This window comes from Delphinus delphis, chromosome 3 (genome assembly GCF_949987515.2).
Source record: "Delphinus delphis chromosome 3, mDelDel1.2, whole genome shotgun sequence".
Lineage (NCBI taxonomy): Eukaryota > Metazoa > Chordata > Mammalia > Artiodactyla > Delphinidae > Delphinus > Delphinus delphis.
In genome coordinates, this window is record NC_082685.1 from 90,283,052 (window position 1) to 90,293,255 (window position 10,204).

At 36.1% G+C, this 10,204-nt stretch overlaps 1 pseudogene; it reads right to left on the reverse strand.

Moving 5' to 3' along the window:
• Positions 1–9,043: 9,043 nt before the first annotated feature.
• On the reverse strand, positions 9,044–9,199 carry LOC132422429 (large ribosomal subunit protein eL39-like; annotated as a pseudogene).
• Positions 9,200–10,204: the final 1,005 nt, after the last annotated feature.

The window sequence follows — 10,204 nt, forward strand, 5'->3', positions numbered from 1 at the left end:
GGGTGCATGTGTCTTTCTGAATTATGGTTTTCTCAGCGTATATGCCCAGTAGTAAGATTGCTGGCTCATATGGTACTTCTATTTTCAGTTTTTTAAGGAACCTCCATACTGTTCTCCATAGTGGCTGTATCGATTTACATTCCCACCAACAGTGCAAGAGGGTTCCCTTTTCTCCACAACCTCTCCAGCATTTGTTCTTTGTAGATTTTCTGATGATGCCCGTTCTAACTAGTGTGAGGTAGTAACTAATGTTAGTTTTGATTTGCGTTTCCCTAATAATTAGTGATGTTGAGCAGCTTTTCTTGTGCTTCTTGGCCATCTGTATGTCTTCTTTGGAGAAATGTCTATTTAGGTCTTCTGCCCATTTTTGGATTGCGTTGCTTGTTTTTTTAATAGTGAGCTGCATGAGCTGTTTATATATTTTGGAGATTAATCCTTTGTCAGTTGATTCGTTTGCAAATATTTTCTCCCATTCTGAGGGTTGTCTTTTCGTCTTGTTTATGGTTTCCTTTGCTGTGCAAAAACTTTGAAGTTTCATTAGGTCCCATTTTGTTTATTTTTGTTTTTATTTCCATTTCTCTAGGAGGTGGATCAAAAAAGATCTTGCTGTGATTTATGTCAAAGAGTGTTCTTCATATGTTTTCCTCTAAGAGTTTTATAGTGTCCAGTCTTACATTTAGGTCTCTAATTCATTTTGAGTTTATTTTTGTGTATGGTGTTAGGGAGTGTTCTAATTTCATTCTTTTACATGTAGCTGTCAGGTTTTCCCAGCACCACTTATTGAAGAGACTGTCTTTTCTCCATTGTATATCCTTGCCTCCTTTGTCATAGATTAGTTGACCATAGGTGTGTGGGTTTATCTCTGGGCTTTCTATCTTCTTCCATTGATCGGTGTTTCTGTTTTTGTGCCAGTACCATATTGTCTTGATTACTGTAGCTTTGTAGTATAGTCTGAAGTCAGGAAGTCTGATTCCTCCAGCTCTGTTTTTTTCCCTCAAGACTGCTTTGGCTATTCGGGGTCTTTTGTGTCTCTATACAAATTTTAAGATTTTTTGTTCTAGTTCCGTAAAAAGCGCCATTGGCACTTTGATAGGGATTGCATTGAATCTGTAGATTGCTTTGGGTAGTATAGTCATTTTCACAATATTGATTCTTCCAGTCCAAGAACATGGTATATCTCTCCATCTGTTGGTATCATCTTTAATTTCTTTCATCAGTGTCTTATAATTTTCTGCGTACAGGTCTTTTGTCTCCTTAGGTAGGTTTATTCCTAGGTGTTTTATTCTTTTTGTTGCAATGGTAAATGGGAGTGTTTCCTTAATTTCTGTTTCAGATATTTCATCATTAGTGTATAGGAATGCAAGAGATTTCTGTGCATTAACAAATTCATTGATTAGCTCGAGTAGTTTTCTGGTGGCATCTTTAGGATTCTGTATGTATAGTATCATGTCATCTGCAAACAGTGAAAGTTTTACTTCTTCTTTTCCAATTTATATTCCTTTTATTTCTTTTTCTTCTCTGATTGCTGTGGCTAGGACTTCCAAAACTATGTTGAATAATAGTGGTGAGAGTGGACATCCTTGTCTTGTTCCTGATCTTACAGGAAACGCTTTCAGTTTTTCACCATTGAGAATGATGTTTGCTGTGGGTTTGTCATATATGGCCTTTATTATGTTGAGGTAGGTTCCCTCTATGCCCACTTTCCGGAGAGTTTTTATCATAAATGGGTGTTGAATTTGTTGAAAGCTTTTTCTGCATCTATTGAGATGATCATATGGTTTTTATTCTTCAATCTTTTAATATGGTGTATCACATTGATTTGCGTATATTAAAGAATACTTGCATCCCTCGGATAAATCCCACTTGATCATAGTGTATGATCCTTTTAATGTGTTGTTGGATTCTGTTTGCTAGTATTTTGTTGAGGATTTTTGCATCTATATTCATCAGTGATAGTGGTCTGTAATTTTCTTTTTTTGTAGTATCTTTGTCTGATTTTGGTATTAGGGTGATGATGGCCTCATAGAATGAGTTTGGGAGTGTTCCTTCCTCTGCATTTTTTTGGAAGAGTTTGAGAAGGATAGGTGTTAGCTCTTCTCTAAATGTTTGATAGAATTCACCTGTGAAGCCATCTGGTCCTGGACTTTTGTTTGTTGGAAGATTTTTAATCACAGTTTCAATTTCATTGCTTGTGATGGGTCTGTTCACATTTTCAATTTCTTCCTGATTCAGTCTTTGTCCCTTTCTAGGGACAAATTGTCCCTTCTAGGGACAAATTCTAGGGACAAATTCTTTCTAAGAATTTGTCCATTTCTTCCAGGTTGTCCATTTTATTGGCATAGAGTTGCCTGTAGTAGTCTCTTAGGATGCTTTGTATTTCTGTGGTGTCTGTTGTAACTTCTCCCTTTTAATTTCTAATTTTATTGATTCGAGTCCTCTCCCTCTTTTTCTTGATGAGTCTGGGTAAAGGTTTATCAATTTTGTTTATCTTCTCAAAGAACCAGCTTTTAGTTTTATTGATCTTTGCTATTGTTTTCTTTGTTTCTATTTCATTTATTTCTGCTCTCATCTTTATGATTTCTTTCCTTCTGCTTACTTTGGGTTTTGTTTGTTCTTCTCTATCCAATTCCTTCAGGTGTAAGTTTAGATTGTTTATTTGAGATTTTTCTTGTTTCTTGAGGCAGGCTTGTATAGCTATAAACTTCCCTCTTAGAACTGCTTTTGCTGCATCCCATAGATGTTGGATCATCGTGTTTTCATTGTCATTTGTGTCTAGGTATTTTTTGATTTCCTCTTTGATTTCTTCCGTGATCTCCTGGTTATTTAGTAACATAGTGTTTAGCCTCCATTTGTTTGTTTTTTTCTGTTCTTTTCCTTGTAATTGATTTCTAATCTCATACTATTGTGGTCTGAAAAGATGCTTGATATGATTTCAATTTTCTTAAATTTACTGAGGCTTGAATTGTGACCCAAGATGTGATTTATCCTGGAGAATGTTCCGTGTGTGCTTCAGAAGAAAGTGTAATCTGCTGTTTTTGGATGGAATGTCCTCTAAATATCAATTAAATCTATCTGGTCTATTGTGTTATCTGTTTCCTTATTTACTTTCACTTTGGATGATCTGTCCATTGGTGTAAGTGAGGTGTTAAAGTCCACCACTATTATTGTGCTACTGGCTATTTCCTCTTTTATAGCTGTTAGCAGTTGCCTTATGTATTGAGGTGCTCCTGTTTTGGGTGCATATGTATTTATAATTGTTATATCTTCTTGGATTGATCCCTTATCATTATGTAGTGTCATTCCTTGTGCTTGTAACATTCTTTATTTTATTTATTTATTTATTTATTTTTGCGGTACGCAGGCCTCTCACTATTGTGGCCTCTCCTGTTGCAGAGCACAGGCTCCGGACACGCAGGCTCAGCGGCCATGGCTCACGGGCCCAGCCACTCCGCGGCATCTTCCCGGACCGGGGCACAAACCGGTGTCCCCTGCATCGGCAGGTGGACTCTCAACCACTGCACCACCAGGGAAGCCCCATTCTTTATTTTAAAGTGTATTTTATTTGATATGGGTATTGCTACTCCAGCTTTCTTTTGATTTCCATTTGCATGGAATATCTTTTTCCATCCCCTCACTTTCAGTCTGTATGTGTCCCTAGGTCTGAAGTGGGTCTCTTGTAGACAGCATATATATGGGTCTTGTTTTTGTATCCATTCAGCAAGCCTGTGTCTTTTGGTTGGAGAATTTAATCCGTTCACATTTAAGGTAATTATCGATATGTATTTCCTATGACCATTTTCTTAATTTTTTGGGGTTTGTTTTTGTAGGTCCTTTTCTTCTCTTGTGTTTCCCACTTAGAGAAGTTTCTTTACCATTTGTTGTAGAGCTGGTTTGGTGGTGCTGAATACTCTTAGCTTTTGCTAGTCTGTAAAGCTTTTGATTTCTCTGGCGTATCTGAATGAGATCCTTGCCGGGTAGAGTAATCTTGGTTGTAGGTTCTTCCCTTTCATCGCTTTAAGTATATCATGCCACTCCCTCTGGTTTGTAGAGTTTCTGCTGAGAAATCAGCTGTTAACCTTATGGGAGTTCCCTTGTATGTTATTTGTCGTTTTTCCCTTTCTGTTTTCAAAAAGTTTCCTTTGTCTTTAATTTGTGCCAATTTGGTTACTGTGTGTCTCGGTGTGTTTCTCCTTGGGATTATCCTGTATGGGAGTTGCTGCACTTCCTGGACTTGGGTGGCTATTTCCTTCCCCATGTTAGGGAAGTTTTCGACTATAATCTCTTCAAATATTTTCTCTGGTCCTTTCTCTCTCTCTTCTCCTTCTGGGACTCCTATAATGCGAATGTTGTTGCATTTAATATTTTCCCAGAAGTGTCTTAGGCTGTCTTCATTTCTTTTCATTCTTTTTTCTTTATTCTGTTCCCCAGCAGTGAATTCCACCATTCTGTCTTCCAGGTCACTTATCCGTTTTTTTTGCCTCAGTTATTCTGCTGTTGATTTCTTCTAGTGTATTTTTCATTTCAGTTATTGTATTGTTCATCTCTGTTTGTTTGTTTTTTACTTCTTCTAGGTCTTGTTAAACATTTCTTGCATCTTCTCGATCTTTGCCTCCATTCTTTTTCCGAGGTCTTAGATCATCTTCACTGTCATTATTCTGAATTCTTTTTCTTGAAGGTTGCCTATCTCCACTTCATTTAGTTTTTCTGAGGTTTTGTTTTGTTCTTTCATCTGGTACATAGCCCTTTGCCTCTTCATCTTGTCTATCTTTCTGTAATTGTGGTTTTTGTTCCACAGGCTGCAGGATTGTAGGTCTTCTTGCTTCTGCTGTCTGCCCTGTGCCCTAATATCTTTTAGACCTAGCTTAATTTCTTTTAGGGCCTAGCTCTCTGGGCATATTATGACACACAAAACCTAGTCTATTCTTGGACCAAACTATTTTTTCTGTAGTTATGTACAACTGAAAGTCCCTCTTCTCTTTTCCTGGGAGAAAAATAGTCAACAGTCATTGTCGACCACCAAACTATTCAAGATGTTGTGGAACTACTTTCCATGAAGGTTTAAAGACAATGAATAGAAAGAAAGAAAGATAAAGCACTCAGATTTAACTGTGAGAAATAAGTGCAAGATTATCCCAACATTCTGTACTATTTTAGTGAATTTGGTGGAAGAATTAAGGAATTGCTGGTATATACTGATTTCTAGAAGGATAAGCATTCTCATTTCCAACCCAAAGCTTTCCATTGGTGTGCATAAAATTTTGACTTGTGTGTTCCTACCATCTCCTCCGTCTAGTGCCTGGCCCTGACTTATAACGGTTTCTTTTTTTTTGCATATCTCATGCTGTTATGTCTCACCTTGCTCCCCTCGACACTTCCTAGCTAACCTGGCAAGCATCCCTTGAGTTTCAAACAGTGAGGGATCTCATATGCCTTGCTGCCCCCTATTGGTGAGCAAAGACAATCTTAGATTTTTTAAATTAATGCCTATATTTGAGAGGTACTTCCTATGGAAGCTTTTTATAAAGTTTTAAAAAAATTATATAAATATTATGTGATGATTTTATTTATAATTAATGGCTTTATTTTTTAAATGTTTATTTTGACTTAGCTTTTTCTTCATAAATTTATAAGGAATTTCTTCAGTTCATGTCATGATCTTTTTCTAGAATTGACACTGCATAACTGAAAGTGCAAGGCAAAGTTTTCTATCATCATTGCACAAAGATTTTCTTTCTTTGTACATTTAAACGAAGGAATTGATTTCTAATGGTTTTTAATGTAGTTCTTTAAATTTGAAACATACATATTGGATTTGCATATTGCTTCCTCAAAATGGGTTTCTTTTTTGTTTTGTTTTGTTTTAATGTTGTATTAGCCTATTTGGGCTGCCACCAAAATATGCCATGGACTCGGTGGCTTAAACACAGAAATTTATTCTCATAGTTCTTGAGGCTGGAAGTCCCAGGTCAAAGTCTGGCAGGGTCAGCTTCTGGTGCGAACTCTCTTCCCAGCTTGATATCCTTAAAATGGTAGAGGGAGAGAGCGCTAGTGACTTTCCTCTTCTAATAAGGTCACCAGCCCTATTGGGTTAGGACTCCATCCTACAACCTCATTTAACCTCTATCACCTCCTCACAGGCCCCTTCTCCAAATGCAGTTACATAGGGAGTTAGGGCTTCAACATATGAATTTGGAGGTGGGGGACACAAACAGCAAAATGTTGATATGTGAATTTTAATAATCCAACTTATTTTTTAATGAATCAATCAAATTATTATTATTATTTTTAAAATCACATACCATGGTCTAAGAGTAAATGAGAATGGGATTTGTATTAGAATAATAAGGCATTACCCTCACCATGGTAAACTGATAACACAGTTAAGAAAATGAATTAAAATCAGACTAAAACAAGGAAAAATGATAAAAGTGCAAAGTACTAAATCATCATACTGTCTTTAATTACAAAAGAAGTTGTATTTGTGGGCTGGAATAACCAGAGAAGTCTGACAGCTTAGTGCTTTCAGAATTTTCTTAAATCACCTGATATATTTTTACCAGGCTACTGCTGCTAACTGAAACAGTGGGTTATGTGTCTTGGGCTGAATGAAGCATGCCACAGAATCATTGATGTTGGGCTAAAAAACCCAAAACTCTTCCTTCTTTTGTTTCTTTATTTGTTTGACTGCCTGTTGAGTCCAGAACAATTTCAGAGCATCCAGTGGAGCCCCTAACCATTCCAGAGGGCAAGAGATTGGACACACTGATTGGTTTGAAAACCTTGATATCTAATTTTTTCTGTGGCTTCTCTGTAAGTTCAACTCAATAGTTCATTTATTTATTCCTCCAACCATAGGGAAAACAAGCCTGAAAACACCAGTTCATAACACTAAATTATGAATGTTAAAGACATGCACAGCTCCACCTACCAGCAACACCTATGGGCAGAGCCTGTCATACTGTGGACACTGACATATTTCTAATTATACCATTTCTTATCAAGTAACCGTCCTGGGTTGATCAGAAAAACAGAAAATATCGCCATGATCAAAATAAATCTATAATTTAAGCTGGATTTTCTACCACTATCAGGCAAAAGGTTGTTTAAAAAAAAAGTTGTGCTGTAAATCACATCTCATTTTGCAGGATCTGGTATGAAGGAAAACTCGTGTGTTTGAAATTTGTCCCTGAATTTATCTCTAATTTCAAAATCATTTTCCTTCTTCTGTGAAGCCTGTCCCCAGCCCAGGTTATTGCATTTCCCTTGTGCTCTCACTTCTGCTCTCCTCCATTTATCAAAGCAAAGTATCTGCTAACAGTCATGTAAAACCTGGTATGAATTTAAGTCATGGTGTTATCTCTCTTCAGGGGATTTATAATTTTGGATTTATCTATAATTCTGGAATAAATGCCTTTGACTCCTGCAGAAGAAGCTTTATGTATGAGCATAGTAAAGAGAGATGTTTTTGGAGTTGAGGACTTTCTGTTACTGTTGAAATCACACAAAGAGCTAGCAGTCAACTTTATTGAGAAGATTGGTATCTAAATTGTAAAATTATCTCAAAGTTAGGGATTTATGTAAAATGCAAGGTCAGAATTACAATGAAGGGACATATTAAGTATTTTGGAGATGAGAAAATGGAACTAGCATTTATTGGGTATCATATGCCAGGAAATGTGCCAGGCATCCTCACATTTCTTTAGCTCATTTAAAGCACTTCTGTAAATTCTTCACCCCATTTTACCATCAAGGAAACAAAGTTCTGGAGGTTAAGTTTCACAGATATCCTGCAGCTAGCAAATAATGGAACCATGTCTCCCTGGCTTCAAAGTCCATTATCTTGGTATAGAAAAGAGAAAAGTTGTCAAAATACGTGACACTTAAACATGTGATTTATTTTGCTCTATTAAAAATTTGCTTTGAACATTTTGAATTAAACTCCTTTAATCACATGATAACATGTACTTTGTACCATACCACCTTGCTGGCTTTTGGTATGCAGAGCCAAGATGAATTGCCTTCAAAAAATTTTTCAATTTATTTCTTCTATCAGAAACTGTCAATAATAGAGGATGGTGAGGCTGTAATGCAGAAATTACAAGGTTATCCAAGACCTGCCTCATATGTAGTTGGCATATGTTGCTCTCCAACTAACCTATGGATATGAATATTTCTGTACTAATTGAAAGTAAGCTAGCCAAAGTCAACCTACACAATCATATGGGTGGAATAATCATATAATTTGAACCAAAAATTGGGACACATCAACAGACTGAATATTTGAAATTATGACTATTACATTATATCTAGAATATATGGTTAGCTTATTAAGGGTTGGGGGCTAATTTTGTATTTTTTCTCAATTAAATTTAACTGTAGATTCACTTGAGAATGTGTTTTAATGCTTTACTGAATGAATCTACCCACTTTTACATTTTTTTGAGAAATAAAGAAAAAAATTAGGTGGTAAACAGAATCTATTACTAAAGTCATGTATATGATCCAAGGCCAGTTTGAAGCTGCATTTTTGTGCGAGGAAGCCCATTTTGTTTATTGCTTTCCAAAAAATTTAAAATATTAAGTGTGATTATTTTTCCAAACTTTTTAAGGTTACATTAAATCAATGTAAATAATAACAATAAAGCTTGCTAACTTAAAAATGTGGGTGTTTTAGGTGTATGCTTTAGATTGAAGTATTAATTAACTTGTGAATTGGAAATATTAATCTACAAAAGCAATAAAAAGTGTATTTTAACTCTTATTCTATCTAATATGAAGATAATATAGGCTCTTTGCTTTTACTATTTTCCCTCTGGTTGCCTGTACTTTTTTTTTTTTTTTTTTTTTTTTTTTAGGTTTCACATATTCATTACTGAGCAACACAGTGAGCAGTGGTGAGGAAAGATCAAGAAAAGAGAAGAGAACCATTCCATTTCTCCCATCAAACACAGGCAGCTGTTCCAGACAGTAGTGATGTTCTGATATGGTAAGACACAATTGACCTTAATAGCGTAAGTGTGTGCCACTTCATATGTGAGGCTCCTTATAGACCCAGCTTGGTTCTTCTCCAGTGTCTTCTCTTGGAGCTGTACCTGATTGTATTACCAGTTTTCATTTGAATCCATGGGGGAATGGGACGATTTTGCTTTTGTTTCTTGGCCAGGAATCACTTGATCCTGAAAGTGTTGTGAGAAGACATGGTGAGGAGGAAATTCAACTGCACATAGGATGGCAGACAAGAGAAAAGATCCCCTCTGGTTACCTGTCCTTGAGTAATCCTTTCTGCTTGTAATTATCATGACCAGAGGTTGGATAGGAAAATAAAAGACTATAGGAATTACTCGGGGCTTAATCTGTCCTTGCATATGATGGTGGTGGGGAAATAAGTTGAAAAAGGTACATAATGTGGTACTTGGGTTTTCTAAGGGCTCATTTATATACTATTTATATTCCCAATTTGGCATAAAAAAATTGAGGCTCTGACGATGTAATTTATAAAACTGATACATGGTACTATAAAAGATGGTTTCATAAAAATGTATTTTAAAACGTAATGACAAAACATTCTGGCTATCTTTAAAAAATAGACTTTGACTGATTTGGAAGTGCCCAGGTCACTTTAAAGAGAATCTTTATTAGTCTATAGAAAGTAATGTTTATAACAGCTTGAAACTCAAAGGAAAGGGAACTCGGGGAGAAGCATGTTCAATAATTTCCAAGGTAACATGGATGCATACTGTGTATGCTCCTTTCATCTCATTTCTTACTGCCACAGCCTTTCAAGGAAGAAAATAATATATTATTCATGGAAAAAATGTGTAAAGAAGGCAGTATAAGAAAGGCATACTTGAGAACTAATTGAAGTGCTCATGAGGCAAGTTAATGCTTTTTTGCCAATAACTTGTGTGTACAGATAGGTTAAAAGGATTTTGAAGCCCTCTCTGAATCTGCCCCTTCCACACCCAAACTGGGATACATTTACTGAGAAAACAAGGATCTGGCATTTTAAAAACATTAAAAATATTTTATGTGAGTTATTTTTTACTTAGCACAGTAGAAGAAAATCAAGATTAATTCATCAGTATATAGTCACCTTAAAAATGTGGAGGGCACTTCGATGGCCTCAATGGCCAGTAGAAGGTAATAAGTCAAAATGGGGAGGGAGCAGGCTGTGTACAAAGTCGGCTCTAAACCCTCTTTTGCT